We start from the raw sequence: 21,109 nt of genomic DNA, 5'->3' as shown, positions 1-21,109 counted from the left end.
TTTGGAACTGGAGCATTCATGTCCAATGCTGAAATTTAAATAGGCTAAATTGAATGAAATTGATTTTAACGGGCAGTATGCATGCATGTGTGTGGACGCCATATACTTGTGGCATGTTTAGTGAAAAGCAAGTTCCATAGAGTTTAAAGAATCTGAGGATCTCCTAACTGCAGAAGGCTGCAGCCTTACTCTATTTACCTTGAAATGCTAAGGATACAACCCAAACACATTCCTGTATCACAGGAAGAGTCACAGGACTCTTTTTCTAGAGAAGCATGTGTTTACATTCCTAAATCGTTTACTAATGTAAATGTAATTTGAATTCAGTGCGATTTTTACAGAATAGGCAGAATTAGGATTGGGCTGTTAAGGTTTGGACAGGAAATTAATGCTTCTGTACTTCAGGTGGAAGAAAATTTGTTTAATTCAATGGATTTTTCTGCAGACTAGGTATATTTAGGTTTGGGCTGATGGAAATCCATGGAGCGTTGAACCTTCCCCAATAAGGTTTAGGAAGTGGAAGTCAAGCAATCCTATTTGTTAAGGCTGCACATGCTGTAGATTCATCTGGGAGTCTATCTTATTGTAGTTGAATACAATACCTTCATTCCTTTTTAAAGGATTTATGGATTTTATTAGCATAGTAGGATTTTTAATATATATCTGAAAAAAACAGCAACATTAAACGCATAAGCAAGGAAACGGTATCTTTGGAGATCCCTCCGATTCATTAAACTTCAAACTCAATTTATTTGAAACCAAAATATATAGCCAGGTGAGGGACACAGCTAAGAAACTTGATAGGAGGATCCGTGTTTTAGATACAAACACATTTGCGAGAAGGCTTTTTTTTAAAAAAAAATGTTTTCGGGTGGGGGTAGCAATGCTTACATCCCCATTATTATTATTATTATTTTTAATGAGGGGGGGATTTCTCATATTCACACAACTACCGTATTTGGCTGTCTGTTTTGAATTGGCGGTCAGAAGTAGCTAGTTTTACGTTTTCTCTCCGTTCTCCTGTGCTTACCAGCATCAAGCGGCTTGGGAAGGCGGGGGGGGGGGGTTGTGAGGGGGCGGCTAAAACGAGACACCTGATCGTTGGAATCAAGGAAAGATGACATTCAAGATAAATAATGATGATAATAACCGTAACCATAACAATACTTGTCCAAGGAGGGAATCCAACGGATCCCTAGCTTTAGATTGATGCACCGCACGCAGGAGCCAGGTCGAGGGAAACAGCTGGTTTTCCAGGGAAAGGTTCCTAAGTTTGAGCAGCCGGCGCGAGACTGGCCGGGCGTGGGCCCGGGGGATTTGAGCGGGGCTTATTCTTACGAAAGGGGGAGAAGGAGCGCGCCGCCTGCCACGCTCGAGCAGTCCTCAGAGCCAGCGCCCTTCTTCTTTCCAGATTGGCTCTTTCGGCGGGCCCTGACGCGACCGTCGCGAAGGTGAGGCCTCTTTCCCGGCATAACTCGAGCTCAGAAACGATGCGGGACTAGGAGACGGCCCACCTGTAGGGCTGGCAGCAAGGGGCATCTCACTCAGCCTTGAGTTGACATCGCGCTTTTTTTTTTTTTATTGGCGAGGTTCCCCAGAGATTTCAATTCTCCCTAGCCCCCCACCCCCCCACCCCGTCGAGCCCACAGCCGGAGCTTGTGGCTCTACAAAGGGTCGCGGCGTGCCGTTTGTCTTTCGGACCGTCCCGGTTCTCATGTTATTTTTCGAGGCAACGCAATTATACAAGTTGTAGGAAAGAGGTAGCGAAGGTGGTTCCAAGGGCTCTCCGGAAGACCCTTTAAGACTAGAAGTGAGAAATCTCTTCGGGGAGAGAAGCCTGAGGGAATTCGGGAGACAAGCCCCCCCCTCCCTCGTGTGTGTGTGTGTGTGTGTGAGTGAAAATTTCCCGCCCGAAAAGTAGCGGTTCCTTCACAGAAAGCGCTCCCAGCGTTTAAGGCACCTCGACGCTGCGCTCTCTTTTCCCGCCCATTTGCAGGCAGGAGGCTCAGGCGCAACGGCTGCTTCAGGCAGGACGGACGCCGCCACCCACCCCCTTCTCCTTGCCCCTCCGCCAGCCTAGCCCGGCTGTTCTAACGGGAGCGGAAAGGGGGAGGTTGTCCCCCCCCCCGCTTTTCTCGAAGCTTTTCTGTTGTGTGTGTGTGTGTTTTCGCCTGTGTGTGAATTCCAGCGACGCCTCGCTGATAATTGTGGGGAGGGAGCGGGCGAGCGGTGGCTCCGCTGGATGGGCGACTGCGGGGCGCGCCGCGGAGAAAGCATGCGATGGAATGTGCGTTCCTACGCGGCTGAATTTTTCTAGACATTACTTTTCAGCGGAGATGGAGGTTTTTTTTTCATCTGGCGAGGGGGAGTTTAACCAGAAATAAAGCCGCCTCTCCGGTGAGAGAACTAAAGAGAGGGGCGAGGGGGGCGGTGAGGACGAGCGGAGAGGCGGCTTTTTCCTCAGTCGCCTCGCCATTGGGGCGCTTCCATTCCTCTCAACCTTCCCGCCTCCGAGAGCTCTTGGGGCGCTTAGGAAGGCTTTTCCTGCGCCGCCTTTTGAGGGGAAAAGCCTCTGCGGAGTGAAAACGTTTCCCTTGGTACTGTACAAAGTAATTTTGTTTCGGGTCGGCCCGAAGCTGGGGACGCAGCGAGGCGGGAGCTCGGCTTGTATTGATGGACGCGGTTTAAAAGCGCGTTTGAGCGCAAAGCAAGAACTCTCAGCGGCTGGAAATAAACAGGGCGTCCTCGCCTTCGCGGCCGTCCCTGCTTAGCGCCTTCTTGAGCGAAGGGACAACGGGGGAAGAAGTGGCGAAGCAGGGGAGGTGGAGTCTGTTGGCTCAGCGGCCGCGAGACTCCTCGGTTGACGTCGAAATAGCCCCGAATGCGGAGCTTAACCCGGGAGGAAGCGACTCCCGGAGAGGGAATGAGAGGTTCGAATGCGATGCCTTCGGGGAAACGTAGGCGGGGTTGACGCCCAATAACTTGAATGGGGCTACCTCGGGGAAAGGAAACCGTCGACTCTCGAACTTGAGCAAGAATATTTGGGGAGAAGGTGACTGGAGTGGCCTGTAGCTGGCGCATCGCTGATATCTCGGGTATATCTCAATAGGAGACAAAGCGACGTGCTGTGGTCAGTTCCTTCCTGAGTCACTTGCCCTTGGCCATCACTTTCCTCCCCCCTCCGCTCCCCACCCCCCCAAGCAAGCAACAGGGAAGTTCCTGTTGACGGCAGGGAGTGAAAGGAGGTTTGGAGGGAACTTTGTTCCTTTCGAGGGATGCCCAGTGTTGCAACTGGCAGCCTAGGTTGCCCTACCTGTTGCGCTACTTTAGCGTTGCCCAACCCTTCTTTGCAGTTCCCGAGCGGGGACTCTCCACCCCCTAGGAACCTGTGGGGTGATCCGTCACATCCCAAGTGGGCTGATCGGCAAGATGTGGCGGCCATCCTTGCAAGACGCTGGGCCGGACCTAACTCCCTCCGCCTCTTTCTTCCACCGTGAAGAAAGACACGCCCCGGGGGTTCTGCGAAAGGACCGGGTGCATCTTAAATATCATGATCCCGTAGGCTAAGTCCGTTTCCTCCACTTGCCTCCTTAGGCTTTTTGCAAAATGCGATTCGACGTCAGGGTTTTTCTGATTTGAAAATTATTTCAACCCGCGAAATCCTGGGCCGATTTCCGCCTCCTCCGTTGGGCTTCTCTACCTGCCGCCTTCCGTTCATAGCACCTGTTCTACATTTTGTAGGCTTAGCCCATCCGTTGCTCCATGTCCCTTCTTTCGTGAAGGTTACCGCATCGCTGGGGGAATTCAGCTTGATTGCATGATATGAAGGCTACAAATCCTATGCCCATTTTAACTATGCTTGTGTTGAATTCAATGGGATTGATTTCGGGAGTGATGGTGGTAATTCATAGGTTTGTAAGGTAAACTAATCAGTGCCGGTGCCTTTCTGGGTATCTGCTCAAATGTAAATCATCTGGTTTCACTGGCAGACATTCTCAGATAAGGGAGAATAGCTCTGCAACCTGAAAACCGACCGTTTCAACTGCAAGGATACCCCAAACGCTGCCATTCTCGACAGATTTTTCTTCATCTTTCCATCTCTTCTACGCAGACAAATATCCCCTCCCCCGCTTCCAATTTGGTACATCGACCTAAAATCTTGAGGCTAGGTTTGTCTTAGCTGCTGCAATCAGGAATAAAATATATTGATAATAATTTGCTTCAGCGTTCCTTCGCATTATTTTATGTTTCGCAAATCACCACCAGGCTACTGCAAGAGCGCAAAGGCAGCGATTTCCAGAAGATGGTCCACAATGAGTTTCAAAACCGCTGAACTGAAAGTCCACTCTGCAACCTCCCAGCCCTTCAAGTTCATGTCGAAGATATTTATTTGCAAGCCAAGCTCAACAACTCGAAGCTTTTCATCAATCCAGACAGACCTATCCCATTAAAAAGCAAAAACAAAAAAGACAAACAAGAAGAAATCCTAATACTTGATTACCAACTGAAAAAACTAATTTCAATTGCCGGCATCTTTTCCTCCACTGCACAACTGCCTTCTAATTGACGCCTACTTCGCTACTATTTTCCAGGCATTTGATAGAGAAGAATCAAGCTCTTTTCGAACAGAAATTAAGTTGAGACCCTTCAGGAAGATCTCACCTCAGTTTTCGCACTAATCAGGGTTTAGGTTCTAAAAGTCTCGCCAACTCTTGGGTCTCTTTAATCAAAGATTGTTGAAGAAATCACAGCTGATTGACAAACCTTCGTTCGCAAATCACAGTAACAAGATCCAAACGTTCCCTAAGACAAATCCGAACAAGTCCCAATATGGGTTTGCTGCAACCGCTATATGTGAAGTATCTCTCACTTCCTTTGTCCTCAGAGATCCGATTGGATGAAGACCGAGATTACCAACATGGAGCGCATAAGAACTCAAGAGTCATAACTGCGGGTGGGGTGGGGTGGGGGAAACAAGTAAACAAATGCTTTTAATTCTTCCCCATAATAAATGAAACACAAGAAGTTTGTCTTTGGTGGGATTTTTATTCTATACATACTGGGGCGTTAGATATTAGGAGGCCTTCCATCTTCCACTCCGCCAGGAATGGGATGGCACTGGAAGGGGGCTGTTGAACTGGCTATTACTATACCTGCTCCGTTTTTGTGCCAGCTGCTCTGTCTTAGAAGGAGACTCCACTGGTCCCAGACAAGCCCACTGCAGGCGCCTTGCCTCTCGTGACCGAAAGGTCTTAGCCAGCGAATAACTTTCAGGCTGTATTCCCCCAACGGGGCAGAGTTGAAACAGAGTTGACTTGTGCCAATTCTCTAAATTGGTATCACGCATGGAGTCTTAAACCAATTACCGCACAACATACTAAGATAAAATGTAGTTGACCACTTCGTGGCGCAACGCAGGACTAGCGATGTTGAGTTTCAAATCCTACAATAGAGTGGCACTGCAATCCCAAGGACAAGGGACTCTCGGATTAAGCTAAGGCACGGATTTCTTAATTGTGGTTTCTTGAATAAGTCTTCATTGGTTGGGTTCTGCAACAGGTTAAGCCCTGCCCTGCCTTGCCCTTGCTTTCAGAACTGAAACAAGATTTCAGCCCGATTTCGAAAATACAAGCGTCTGCTTGCCCGGCTTCCTAACAAAAAAGCGAGGAAAATCAGTTTGAAAATCGTGAAGTGCACTAAACTCATGTGGGGGTTCAGTCCTGTTCTTCGACAGATGGAGACTTATTGCTTGGTAAGATCTGCAGCTGTTGCTTCAGTGTTTAGGAGCTCCAAGCAAAGTCTGTAGCCTCTCTCTGCCCAACAATCAAAAAAGCAACCAACGTTGTCAAGCGCGCCCGAGAGGATGCATTTCCCACCGACTTGTATAGACGGCTAACTTAATCATAATTCGCTCAAGTTACCAGCCTGCTGGGATTCCTAGTAGAGTTCGGCTATAGGCTGGTTTTGTACAATATGCTGGGGCAAAAGATGGCCGCTGAAATTGTGATTCGGTGTGTCCTGCGAATTTGCTTAGAACTGAATTTGCGCAAACAGGAGGCTCACTCTCCTCGGTTCAGTCTCCAAAAACTTTTGGCCATTGCTTCCTTTCAGCTGCAACCCACCGCCGCAGAGAAAACATATTGTAAACATATTGTAAGCTTAGTGCTAGCAGGACCAACACTGCAGACTGCAACGATGAAAGTCCAGATTGACCTACAGCTGAGAGCTGTCTGCCTACTCTGATTTTCTGCTAGGGCTTCAGAGACCTTGGAAAACCTAAGGAAATGCAGAAGAAAACTTAACTATCCTGGGCTTCTGATCCTACCATCCCTTCCCCCCTCCCATCTTAAAACTCACACCAACAATGAGTGATATGATATGGCTACTGAATGATACAGTAAGCTTCTGTTTCAAAGGTGCTTTTTCAAAAGGCAGCTGGACTTTCTTTGTTTTTGCTTGAAGATGTTTTGCTTCTCATCCAAGAAGCTTCTTCAGTTCATATAGACACTTCTGTTTTAAAGCCCCACTGAGAGGGGATTGGATTCCTAGGATCCAGCATAGGATCATACCAGAGAAGCACAGCCAGTGGCTCTCCTTGGTTAGAAGTTCCATGATAGACAGGGTCTAAAGGCAAAGAAGTCAATCTCTTGTGCAACTTCATTCTTTAGGATAGGGTTTACCCTGGGATTCTTTCTGGATTTGGCTCCATAAAGTGGCAGTTGAATAAGAACAGCTACCAAGTTCCTGTGGAGGAGTACATCTTGAAATTTGTGTCACGTCTACTAAACAAAAGCAGCATACTTCTTAGAGTAGAGAGTGGTGGTCCTAGATCTGAGATGCTCACACTTCTTACCTAGATATAAGTTCTACTGGAGAACACACACAAAAAGTGGAGCTTATTTCTAAGCAAATGTGCTTCCTGATGTACTTCTCAAGACTGAAAAAAAATCAGAGAGATCTGTTGGCGCTAGCCCTAACTCACTCATTCACTCTTCCCAACAGGAGTCTTTCAGATAAGGATGGGTTCCAGTACCCCTTATTCCCACACAACATGGCCAATGGAGGTAAATGAAAGGACAGACACAGGACCAGTGGTAGGATTCAAGTAATTTAACAACCGGTTCTCTGCCCTAATGATTTCTTCCAACAACCAGTTTGCCAGACTGCTCACAAAGTTAACAACCGGTTCTCCCGAAGTGGTGCGAACTGGCTGAATCCCACCACTGCACAGGACTGGAGGGGAGGGAATTAGGTTTACTGGTACTTTCTACTCAATAACTATAGTTAGTTGGCGTGCTTTTCCTGAACTTTTCTGACTGATGAATCAGAAGAGCATCTTTTCTGAAGAAAAAAAGGAAGTAGATTGAATTAGAGATGTCAACATCTATGCATGCTTCACTCCAATATAAATTCACTATGCTCAGCTGACGTTTGCTACCAAATCAAGCTTTTCTGGGGACTGCAATTAGAGCCTAAATGTACATTTTCAAGTAAATAAATAAATAAATAAATAATAAACCCATATGGATTTCATCGATTTCTGAATATACCTCCATGAGGTTGTGTGCTAGAAAGCACATTTAACTGATGTTTATGCATACATAGATTGGGACTTTAAACCTTTAGATATTAATAGTTCAATTGCTTTGAAATTAGGGGAACCTAAAAAACCGTTTTACAGAAGTCAGTCTACTGGTCCATATAGCTCAATACTGTTTATTCAGACCAGTGATCGGTCTCTAGAGATCCAGCCATGCATGGGATTGTATGTAAAGTAGATGATCTACACTGTATTACAGTATCACTGAGTGATATCAGTAGGTTTGCAGAGGCTGTGGCATTTGGATTGGGATCCTACACAGCTTTAATTGATGTGGATTCCTCTTTTGACTCTATGATTTTGTTCAACTCTCCCTGCCGCCTACACAGAACATGAACTATTGTTTGCCTAAATTTACCACTGGCTAAGCTTTCAATAAGCCACGAAACAGTAATATTACATTTTCGTTTACTGAACATATATAGTGCAAACCCAGCTTGGGCACAGCCTTGTTTAGTCCAGTAGAAACCTCCCTGAGATTGAAGAGGAACACTTACATAGCAACAGTTACATCTGGAAATGAACTGATAATTAGCAGACAGTGCAGGCACATTTCTTAATCTGGGAGGCTTCCTATTTAGGACTGGTGTTACTCTTCAAACAAAGCAATTCTAAAATGTGCTTGCAGCATAAATGAACTACAATCCCTGCAAGCTTTTTAACTAAAATTCAAAATAATGCAAGAGAGAGCTTCCATGCAGGCTGCCATGCAGCTTTTAGGAATAGTGAGACATATTCCTTCTGGATTAACAAGCTGCTCAATAGTGGGCATAAATTTTTAGAAAAAAGGCTTCTGTGTTGTTTCAGGCAGGGTCCCTCTTGCTGTAACAGTTACATGTCAGCATGGAATTCAGTGGATGTGCTCACTCCACCAAAGAGCCGTGATCAGGGGGAAAGATGGATCTTTTGAATTTTTGCATATCCTGTGCCTATTAAAAATGCATGGATCTAACGGTAAGGCTGTGATAAAACAGGAGTGCAGGGACACTTCTGACCGGTAGAGCATTTGCTATGTTATAGGAGTTCTACCTTATTTTTATGGAAATATATTCTGATACTAGCCCCGGGTTGAACAAAGCAGGTAGATCTGAGGTGGTCTTGATGGAACTAAGATCATAGCAGAATGATAGCCATTTCTCTTTCTATTATTTGACAGTGATTAATTTCTTCTTGCAGTGTTTCAAACGTACACCAGAGGCTAGGTTATCATGTCTGATCTCCAGAAATATGCAAGGTTGGGCCTGGTTCTTGGATGAGAGAATATCAAGAAATTCTAGGACTAGATTGGGAAGTAAAAAAAAAAAAATCCTTGGCAAATCATTTCTCTACTGTTGTCAAGAAAATCATATGGAGATGGCTGCTTGGCCAAAAGGAATCAAGCTTGGCTCAAGGGACACTTTAGCTTTTAACACTGTCCAGATAGATCAAAGAGCAAGGCCAGTAGTATATAGTAAGACAAAGAAGAAACTACCATAATATATGAATAGACCAAAATGGAATGGGCAAAGCAAATTTTTACTACTGAAAACGTTTCCTCCCTTTTATCCTAGTTTACAAAGAAAGAAGAAAGAGAGAAAAGTAAGCGCTTACTAAAGCAAGAAGAATAAAATATAATAATATAATAAAAACAATAAAAATTGTATAATAATACAAATTTTCTTTTCTTTAAATATGTAAGACAACAACAAAGAATAATTATTTTTGAGTGTGTGCTGAGCATCTGATCTTTTGTGCTAATGTCCTCAAAGGTATCACTTTGAGATTAGCATAACAGATTTGTTTCAATCCCATATTTTTTTTTTTAGGTAAGAGGACTTTATCCCTGGAGAAAGTGCCATTGTAATTGTAGACTGTGATTCCATGACACACCTTACTTAGCATTTTCCCCCATGGTTATGCCTGAATGTTTATTTGAAGTTTGCTACTTATTATGGCATCTAGATCAGCAATAGGGGCTGTCTCAAGGATATGAAGCTAGTCTCTATAAGGTCTGACAAATCCTAGTTTCAAAATTTGGTATTTGGACCTCCAAGTTTGTTTCAGATGATTTAATCAATTACCAGTTGATGCTTCACATGATAAGTATTATGGGCATGCTTGCCATACAAAGTTGGTAGTTTTTAGCATGGGTGACCATAACTATTGTTATGTTTATAATTTGGTATCAAAACCTAAAATTTCCACTCTTGGACATAGCTTCCAAGCCTGTTGTCATTACAGACAGTTCATGGGCTAGAGAGGGAGGTACCAAACCTATGTTGCTATGTGTCATTGATATGAATTCTAACAAAATCTGCCAGTCAGAACTAAACAACCAATTAATGACTAGGTTTACATATTGTACTAAGTCACAATTAAATTTAGCCATAGTTTGTTGAACATTGTTCCGATAAAATAATAAATGTATTTATAAACTTAAACTGTTGAATTCAATCACTAAGTCCAAATAATAACAAAACAAAATATTTTGGCACAGTGACATAAAACAGAACCCAAACCTACCCAAATTATTAGAAAATTTAATAATAAATCACTGGGTTTTGGTATTGGGGATTTTTTTGCTCATTTTATATAAAAAAAAATGTTGAAATAAGCATTTGAAATCTCTAATGGCTTAATTTTAATCATACAAATAAATGAACATTTCAGCTTTTTACCCCTCCATTGTTGCATCATCTATCTATCACCTTCCAAGGGGGAAGGGAGGGGAAGGGAAGGGGAGGGAAGGAAAAGAAAGGAAATATCTGTAGTAAGATGGCCAGTCCCTAACTTAACTCAATGTTGAACCCAGATACAGGGAGTCCTCAACCTACGACCAAAATTGAGCCCAGCATTTTTGTTGTTAAGAAAGAAATTTATTAAATGAGGTTTGCCCCATTTTATGACTTTTCTTGCCACATTGGTTAAGTGAATCACTGCAGTTGTTAAATTAGTACGGTAATGTAGTTGTTAAATGAATCTGGCTTCCCCATTGACTTTGCTTGTCAGAATATGATCCTGGAACACTGCAATCTTCATAAATATGAGTCAGTTGCCAAGCATCCGAATTTTAGTCACCTGACCATGGTGATGCTACAACAGTCAAAATTGTGAAAAATGGTCATGTCACTTTTTCAGTGCCTTTGTAACTTCAAACAGTCACTAAACGAACTGTTGTAAGGCAAGGACTACTAGTATTCTGCCAGGCAAATTGCTTTTCTAGTGGCATTCTCTGAATAGCAGACAATTCCTCTAATGTAATGAACAGAGTAGGTGACATCTCCCCATCTCCCCCAATCTTGAAAGGTAGATCTGGATATGAAAACAACACTAGAAGTAGATAGTGTAACCGAGAATGTAATCTTCAATCTAGAGGCTATGCTTCTTAAAATTAAATCTGTTGAAGGCAGTGAGATTTATTTCTGACTAGATATGCACAATATTATGATGATAAAGAGATATTTAAGCTCTCAAAACCTAAAAGCAGCAGCAGTGGATTTGCAACTCTGGAACTATTTTGTTTTTCTTAATGTATGTATTTGTGGCTACTCCCTAAAATTATACGTAGAACATCATAAACATTTACTGACTTTTCTTTGGTGGTTTTTTTCCCCCCTGCTTAGGGAAGTCAGGAGTGTGTAGATAAATTATTTTCTAATGAGTATTTTAGTGCTTTATGTGCTAAATTTGTTTTTTTAATCCGTTTATCCTTTTCAGCATCTACTTCAGCATCCACTGCCTTTTGAAGAAGGTTGCTAATATTCTGTTTCCTTTTTTCCAGTCTGTTTTTTCAGATATAGAAATAGATGTTTGGACACACAGAAATATTACATAAGATACTATAGGTTTCCCTGAAACCTTGTTTGAAAGGGGAGTAATATCTGCTCAAAACTTCATTAAGTATCTGAATATTATACTTAGTGAACTGAAGGCGAGAAAGATCTTAAATGAATGTGGAAGTGTTTTGGGTAAAAGAATGCAAAGCTTCTGGCAGATATATTGCAACAATTCTGCAAGCCATAAACTTGTCTTCCTAAAATAATTTTTGAAAACAAGCTTAATAGAACCCAATGAAACTTTGAATAAGTAGGTGTAGCAAGGATGGGGGAACAGCAGCATTATGGATATTTCCGAATGTTTGTTCCCATTATTTTTTATTTTTTCCATGACAAGTGGGTTACTGGGAGTTATGGTGCAGTAATATCTGAAATGCTACCAGTTTTCCAATCCTGATTTATATTGCATGTGCTATACTTTCATTTATATCTCTGGACTACCTTAAAATCTGTTTTTGGTTGTAAATTATAAAGGAAGTTTGCATTGTCAGAAGGAGAAACAAAAGATAAACTACATGTTTACAGATGTGCAGAAAAAGCATTACTCTTCTACAATTATTGAAGCTGTCTATATTGTCTGGAGAGATTGGCTAAAACAATGGACTTTGTCCATTTGGGTTAAATCAATTTTAGAGAATGATGGAGTAGACATTTTAGAGATTTGTAAGAAAATGATAGTGATATGTTGAAGATTAGTACAGAAACAAATGCTATAAAAGTTAATGTCCAGGGGAAAGAACTGATGAAAACTAGATCATAAATACTGTAAGAATGTTGAAAAATGGTAAAACTATAGGTATGTATAGTGTTACCAGATAAATGACAAAATATATTAGCAGTTTGTTTATGGAGTGAAGATTTAACATGTATGAAAATTATAAGTCTGATTTAAAGGCTAAAAGAGGTGACAGAAAGCAAAATTTGGGAAGTGCAGTGTGACTTTGTGCAAGGAAGGAGATGTGGAAATCCTACAGAAGCTCATTGAAAAATATATGAATGAGAGAAAGTTGAACTTTAATTGATTTAGAGAAAGTCTATGATAAATGAATAGACTTGAATGATGAAATATGTGTGGATTTGGAGTTGAAGATTAGTTTTGAACTATGCTGACACATTTTGAAAGTAAAACATGGTGAAAATAAATGGAATGCTTGATTCAATATTAAGCAGGGAGAAAAATAGCAATGTGCCTTGTCTATTTGGATGTTTAATGTTTAATATATTTATGGATGAAAGCTTAAGGATTGCTTGTAATGACATTAGTGGTATGTTGGTTGGAGATGTCAACATGCATGCACTTTGTTTGCAGGCCATGTCAGGATGTGGGCTGAGAAATAGAATGATTTCCAGTGAATGTTAGATGGAGAATAATTTTTGATGTACAGGAATGATGGAAATGAAATCAATGACTGAAAATTATATATAAATTGGGAGAAACTAAAGCAAGTAGATGAATTTTTGTGAAGTATAGTAGCACATTTACTAAAAATGGGGAAGTGGGTGAGTAAATTTTAAGATATACAAGTGCTGGAAAAAAAGGTAATGGTAGCATGCAGTCTGTTGGAACGAATGAATGCTATAGAGAAGTTCCCTGAAGATGGGCTCCAACAAAGCTCGGAAGACAAAACCTCTGGTCCCAGTGACCGACCCAGATTGGATCCTGCAACATTATCCAGGGACACATATATTTGCCTTCATGAATGTTTGTCAAAAGATGCAAAAAAAGTGCAAAATGCAGGTAGTCCCTGACTTACAACCACAATTGAACCCAAAATTTCTGTTGCTAAGTGAGATGTTTGTTAAGTGAGTTTTGCCCCATTTTACGATCTTTCTTGACACAGTTGTTAAGTGAATCACCCAGAGGTAAAGTGCACTTACCTTCGCTACCAGATAGTAAATGTGAGTGTGAACTCACTACACTCATGTGCACCTCCTCCACACATGCGCAGAGGGTCAAAAACAGGATGTGATTATGTCCAGGGTGTTGGCGGAGCCTCCTGCCTCCGGCCCTACCGGATTGTGCGAGCCGGATAGATCCAGCTGAATTTCACCACTGGAATCATCGCAGATGATAAGTTAGTAACCCAGTTGTTAAGTGAATCTGGCTTCCCCATTGACTTTGCTTTTCAGAAGGTTGAAAAAGGGGATTACAAGACCTTGGGACACAGTAATGGTCATATATATGAACCAGTTGCCAAGAAGCTGAAGTTTGATTACATGACCATCGGGATGCTGCAAAGGTTGTAACTGTGAAAAACGGTCATAAGTCAGATTTTTAGAACTGTTGTAACTTTGAACGGTCACTAAACGAACTGTTGTCAGTTGAGGACTACCTGTATAAGAGCGTCTGGCTGCATATTTTATTTTATGGGAATGAGATTTGGCTGTGGTAGGAGAAACAGAAAAATAGTTGTATGCAATGGGAGTGGATGCTCAGGAAATATGGGCTAAAGTGAGAAGTGATATTGTCAGGAACCAATGAGTTCTGAATTAGTACTCATTGTCCTAATTCAGTGAGTTACTTAGGAAAGAAGTACTTAGAAGTGGTTTGCTTCTTTTGAGAGAATGAATGAAGATTGAATTGTAAAACAAATATATGAAGAATGAGTGAATTGGCAGGGAGGGAGGGGAACAAAGGCCGAAAAAAAATGTGATTGGATAGAGTTGATGAGATTCTGAAAAGCAGAATAGTGAAAATTTTAAATAAATACAATATATGAAGTGATGTAAAGAGGTAATAGAAGCAAATTGGATTGCAGGGATGGAAAAGTATGGAGAGGTATAGTGAATGGGATTGCAGTTAAGTTAATAGATATAGTTAAGACTTGCTTTCCTCTTTATCTGCTGGCTTCTTTTGCTCAGGACTCCTCACTGTGTATTTTCTGTAAGATTGCTCTTAGCAGAAGAACATAGAGATGACCTTGGAGAAGAAATGCATAGATTGTTAGCAAAACAACTAATTCAAGTTATTAGCAAATTTGAGCTTAGTCCAACCCACCCCACCCCCCCAAAAAATAGCATGGGAAAAAAAAAGAGTTATCCCATTTTGACCCTTTTAGCTGTAAGAGGGAGGGAAGGGAAAGGTTTTCAAGATTCCCTTATTATAGCTTATATCAGTAACAGTATTTCTTGTGGTGTCGATGTTGTGACTTGACCTACCTCAAAGAGTTCATCCTCACTCACAAGGAGTGTGACTGACTGTAAGGAGGAGAAATTGGTGAAATGTGTGTTGCAATACTGCAATGCAGATTCTACCCTTTACATATGCCTGCAACATTGCAATGCAAGTATAAAATGATGCAGCTTGTAGTGTTAATACCACAGTGTATGTTTTGATGACATAGCATGCTTAGGAAGAGATGCTTATGTCTGTCTGTCTGTCTGTCTGTCTGTCTGTCTGTCTGTCTGTCTGTCTGTCTGTCTATCTATCTATCTATCTATCTATCTATCTATCTATCTCTTGATATATCTTTGAGTGCATCGTATGTGTGATTTGACTGGAAATATTAACTGAAACATCTTCTTAATTTTGTACTAATCTAATTAGAGCTCTTTTGATGTAGTAATTAAGATGTTGGACCAGAAACTGGGAGACTGTGGGTCAGCGGTATGGCTTTGAGCAAGTCTCCCTCTCTCAGTTCAGCCCTCATAGGATTGTTTTTGTGAGAAACAAAAGGACCCAGTTTGTGGGGGCAATAAGCTGACTTTGTATAAAACATACAAAAGAATGAAGGCTATTGCTTAACGCATTGTAAGCCGCCCTGAGTCTCCGGAGAAGGGTGGCATATAAATCAAATTTTAAAAAAAGAAAAAGAAAAAAGAAAATTAGGAGGTGTATACCACTTTGAGTTTTACAAAGTAGAGGCATTACATAAATAAATAATAACATTTTTTTTGTCTAATCTGCCTTGTAGGATTTTTGTAAAAATAAAGAATGCCATGTATTCTGCCTGTAACTCTTTAAAGAAAAGATCACTGTGACATATAAAATTAATGGATGGATTTACACACCTTACTATATCACCACTGAGTGATTTTGAACAGTGGTTGAAGCCTTAAACTGTTGCCAGGGTGTCTTCCACTCATTCTCAAGGGACTATTGGCTTTTTCTTCACATGAAGGAGAGGTGATGCCCTTTCTATATAGTGTATCAAAATCTGTCAGAGTTTATCATAGTTTAATGCATAATATGAATGGATCACATGGAGAGCAATCTTATTTATGTCTATTGAAGAGTAAATCTTGTCAAATTCATTGCCACTAACTTCTAGTTAAATGAATAGAACTGAACAGTCTCAATCTAGTTCTTAAATACAGCTCTCTAATCCAAATCTTACTGTGTTGTTAAATTTATATATACAAATCACACTGTATAATTTTTCCTTTAAAAGTTTATTGTAGAATAAAATAGAATGAAAATAAAGATTTAAAAAATGGTCAAGGAGTGCAGGATGAAAAAAAAGAGAGAAGAAAATAGGTGTTAATTTCCCACTCTTTCCAACACAGCAAAATACTAATACATTCATGACCTCAACTTTTTACATTACCTATAATTATTATAAGCCAGTTCTATAATTGCACAACTATTACATCTTCAAACTAAATTCTGAATTTCATTTTTTTCTATTTCAAGCATAAAAACCAGAAGCAATATCCCAACAGAAACAAGACTAAATAAAATACACACACACATACATACACACATACATACTTTAGGAATGACTTAATATATATAAACAATCCATTTTCAAATTCATTTTATAAAAATAAAACAATGCATTGGCAGTTTCTTTCAATAATGTATGTCAAACCAACAGACAATCCATCCTAACTCCAATTAACTTATTAAATTTAAGTCACTCTCTCCAGCTTGTCCTCATAAAATACAATCTTTTTTTCCTTTGGAATGTCTATTAAATAAACTGCTTTTTCTCAAGAGATTCTCCAATTGATGATTTTTAAAACAATTATGTCAACATTGTCAATTTCCATTTCGATTTTGAAGTGGAGATTTCAGACTTGTTCTCTTGAGGATTGTAGATTTGCTTGCAATTTTTCTTTCAGTTGAATGGGGAACCATCTGTAATGAAACCATCTTCAAAGTAGGTACTATTGGTGTGAGATTTATATTCCAAAATTAGGGATTTGATAACTTTCTGCACTTGGTTGTATCTCTGGATTATTTAACTTTCTTCCAATTACAGAGTAATTTGTTCCTCTTACTTCTTTTCATGACATACTTGGAACATAGTTGATCTATAAAGTGAATTGATTTAACTCCTCCTCCTAAATAATTTTTGTAATCTCCATCTGGGTTAGATGCCTTCTATGTTTCTTCAGCTTCTTTTGTTTTTTAACTCCCTCTTGTGGTCAAAGAATAAATCTTTTTTTAAAATGCTTTTTTGTAGATCAGCTGGTATCTTCTGGCCAATCAGAAACCATTAAAACCAGAAGATTTCAGCCTGCCACAACAAACAATTCAAAATGCAAATTATAATTCTCAACATCAAATAAAGGGGGCGATTTCATGAAAATGAAAAATAAAATCACAAGTTTTAAAATCCTTATGATTCTCCATCATAATAAGAAAGAAAAAAGTACTTACTGGTACTGGTACCAGTACTGGTACTGGTACTTTTTTTAGCTTACCTCTGGCAACCCTCCTCCTTGTTGTTCAACAATAACCATGTCCCCCAAATGGCACAGATCTTCAAAAAGGAATAAAAGGCTGTGACTGAAAAGTGTCTTTTTTATCTTAGCAAAGATAATAAAGTATTTAACAAGTGAAAGGCATAACTTATTGAAAAATAAATTTCAAAACAGCTACCTTTTCAACAATGAAGTGATTGTAGCCCCACATCTCAACTTATATATGACTCACCCAGCTACTTTGGAATACTACTTCAGAGTCTCCTTGCAAACTGCCACTGTATGAAGATCTTGTGGGGTGATTTTGGGACTCTTCCTAACACCGCAGAGTCATATAAACTCAGTTCCCTTGTTTGTAAATTGAAAAGTTTCAGTCCAGAAAGAGCTTTCCAAGCCGAAACTTTTCAATTTACAAACAAGAGGACTGAGTTTATATGACTCAGATATGAACAGATATGTTTATATATCTGTTTCCTCAAAAAAGAATTTGAAAACAAAAGGAAATGAAAGACATGTTTTCTTATTAGCGAAAATCACTGGATTTTGTTTAGAGATGGGTGGCTTATATTTATACTGACTGGACTTCCAGTAAAGATGGATGACTGACCAGTCCAGAAAGAGCAACTGGTATAAATATAAACCACCCATCTCTAAACAAAATCCAGTGATCTTAGCTAATAAGAAAAGATCTCTTTCATTTCCTTTTGTTTTCAAATTCTTTTGAGAAAACAGATAAATCTTGTGCTGTGCCTTAAAGATCAACACAGTATTAGAATATTCTATATCAAAAATGTATACAATTAAGTGTCTTTAATTCATATGACTGAGACGGGTGGGTTCTACTTACCTTTAACTACTGGTTCGCAATGGGGTTGCGTGCGCGTGTGAGCAAAGCAAGCACATGTGTGCTCTTCTGCACATGTGCAGAAGTGTTCTGATGTCGTCGGGGTCAGTGGTTGGAACCTACCGCCGGTTTTACTACCGGTTCTAGAACCGGTGCGAACTGGGGGCAACCCACCACTGGACTGAGAGTATCTGAAACACATGGAGCTCATGCATAACTATCATGAGACAGTATGATACCTTCAGACTGTTCTTTCTTGAGAACCAAGGCTGACAGCATGTAGAATCTGCCTACACTGAGAATTAACAGTTCCATTACATAAAATCACTTTCTTGTTTATCCTTTTCCTGCAGTGATGAAGCAAATGAGGTGGAGAAAGCAGAGTTGTCTTACTTCAGGGTGATTAACATTTCAATGGAGGGGTCCACCATTTTTGCAGCCAGATATTGTGGTTTAAGATGAAAGTGAGGAATGGATATACACCTGTCTTGTTTTCATTATGTCCCAGGCCCCATTTCAACTTTCGCTTGCTGCTTCCCAGATGTGTTGGGACATTGTTCCCCAGATGATTGTAAATTATGAGACATCTTGAGGAGATCGGGTTGGAGAAGACTGCTTTACCCTGTAAATCTATAATCACGTATGAACACAAAACAGTTTTTGATTGTAATGAAAGCTCTAAGTGCAGAAGTAGAAAAAATGGCATTTCATCAGTTGTCTCTTGAGCGTTTTAAAATAAAGGTGTGAACTGGAAGATGGATACAGGTACTCCACGACTTACAACAGTTCACTTAGTGACCATTCAAAGTTACAATGGTGCTGAAAAAAGCGACTTATGACCGTTTTTTCACTGTTACAACCTTTGCAGCATCCCCATGATCATGTGATCAAAATTCAGACAACTGTTTGGCATCTGTTTCATATGAATATGACAGTAGCTGTGTCCCAAGGTCATCTAATCACCTTTTGCGACCTTCTGACAAGCAAAGACAACGGGGAAGCCAGATTCACTTAACAATTGTGTTACTAATTTATCAACTGCAGTGATTCACTTAATAACTATGGCAAGAAAGGTCGTAAAATTGGGCAAAACTCAATTAACAAATTTCTTGCTTAACAACAGAAATGTTGGGCTCAATTGTGGTCGTAAGTCAAGGACTATTTGTACCTAATACATTACTTTGATGATCAGAAATAGAAATTTATAATGAGAAATATCTTTTTTGTCAGAGTTGCTAATATAGCATATTTTTCTTTCATTAAAATATTTAATAAAATTTCCCACTGACACTACCATAAAACATATTACTGTATTAAGTGGTTGCATCACAGGTGGAACAACTATATCTAGCCAAAGGTTCATTCATTGCTCATTGTCAATACATATGAGAATCTATGTTGACTGATGCTGTTCTACATGTTTATGAACAATCTGAATAAAAATACAAGAGGATGCTTTCTCTTTTGCTGAGATTCTCTACTAACTAAAGGGTTACAGTGATATTCCCTCACATATATTGAAATTTGTCCATGACAGACGGACAGACTGCAAATTTTCTGTCTGCTAGAACTTCTAGCCAGCCTTGGCAAAAACTCCTTGCCAGGGCTGATGTACTTCTATTATATTTATTTCTTTTAACCCTGATATTACTAATTCTCTGGGGTCATTTTAAATGTTATTCTCTTTAAGCAACATTCCAAGCCATGTAGGGTTTGACATTACTTTGTCCTAGATATTTTGTCTGTTCTTATTTCTCTGCCTTTGTTGTAAGCTGCCACCATAACTCCTTACTTCCAGGTGGAGAGAATGTTGTGTGTTTTTCTTTGGCAGTGATTTCAAGATTGTTTTGCTTCATGGGGGTTCCATAATCATTTTTGCCTGCACTCCCTCCCCAGATCTGAGCATAACATTGTTATGATGTGCTTAATGTTAGTGTCCCGAACTAATAGAAATGCACAGTTGTCTACGGAATGTATTATCTTTGAATTTTATAGGTAGGTAATGTAATGAATCTTTCACAATAATTTGAAACATAAAAAGACCTGTACTTAGTTAATAGCTTCAGTATCTGTAGTAATCAAAATATGTCTTCTACAAATGCTTCCAAGACTGCCTTACCCTAGATATGAAATTTTTATCATATTGTTCATCTTCTACCAGGAACGTTAATATTTTCACCCATTAATTCCTCTTATTTTCTCTTATCCCCAAAATCCCATTATGAGGGAACCATGGCATGAGGGTGGGTATTTGAAGGACTGCCACACCCTGATCACATTTACAATTGGCTCCTTAATTTTCAGCCAATTGAAGCTTCTGGACAGTCTTCAAGGGAAACCTATGTAGAGCTCATTTCAATAGTACAAATGGGAGGTGACCAGAATATGGGCCCTGTGGCAGTGATGGGTTTCAAAATTTTTAACTACCGGTTCTATGGGTGTGGCTTGGTGGGCATGGCTTGGTGGGTATGGCAGGGGAAGGATACTGTAAAATCTCCATTCTGTCCCCAGTCCAGAGGAAGGATACTGCAAAATCCCCATTTCCTCCCGATCAGCTGGGACTTGGGAGGCAGAGAATAGATGGGGGCAGGACCAGTTAGAATTTTTACTACCAGTTCTCCGAACTACGCAAAATTTCCACTACTGGTTCCCCAGAACTGGTCGGAACCTGCTGAAACCCACCTCTGCCCTGTGGGAAAGGGTCTATTGGTCCAGAAATGAGCGTAATTGTACAAAGGCCCTCCTGACTAATCATAACTATCATCTGCCATTTGCTCCTTGAACAGGAGTTGTGAGTCCAGGAGAATCCTAAGATTATGGAACCAGGTCTGTCTGAGGCAGTGCAACCCCATCCATATTTAAAGATGGTAATTATCCAAGAGCCAGGAGCCCTCCGCTTCATTTGAAGGAATCCTAAAACTGTAATCTTATGTCTGGGATTTATCTTGGATTGCGTTTCTCTGGCATTTACATTTCTGAAGGTGACTGCAGGATTGTATTGTAAGGCCTATTGTGCCTTCTTGCAGGATTAACAGTGCATATGCTCTTCGTCCTTCTCTCCTCCATCTCCAGCCCATTTTGTTCATTTCAGTTTATAATATATGTATGGTCTAATGGAAAAGTTTAGCAGAATGAAATCAAATTTAAAAACTTCAAATGAAAAGTAATAGGTGATAATCCAAATAATAAATCCAAAAGTAA

The sequence above is a fragment of the Pantherophis guttatus genome, chromosome 1, assembly GCF_059756535.1.
Source record: "Pantherophis guttatus breed Tessera chromosome 1, ASM5975653v1, whole genome shotgun sequence".
NCBI lineage: Eukaryota > Metazoa > Chordata > Lepidosauria > Squamata > Colubridae > Pantherophis > Pantherophis guttatus.
The sequence above is the reverse complement of the archived record's forward strand: the minus strand, read 5'-3'. Positions refer to the sequence as shown.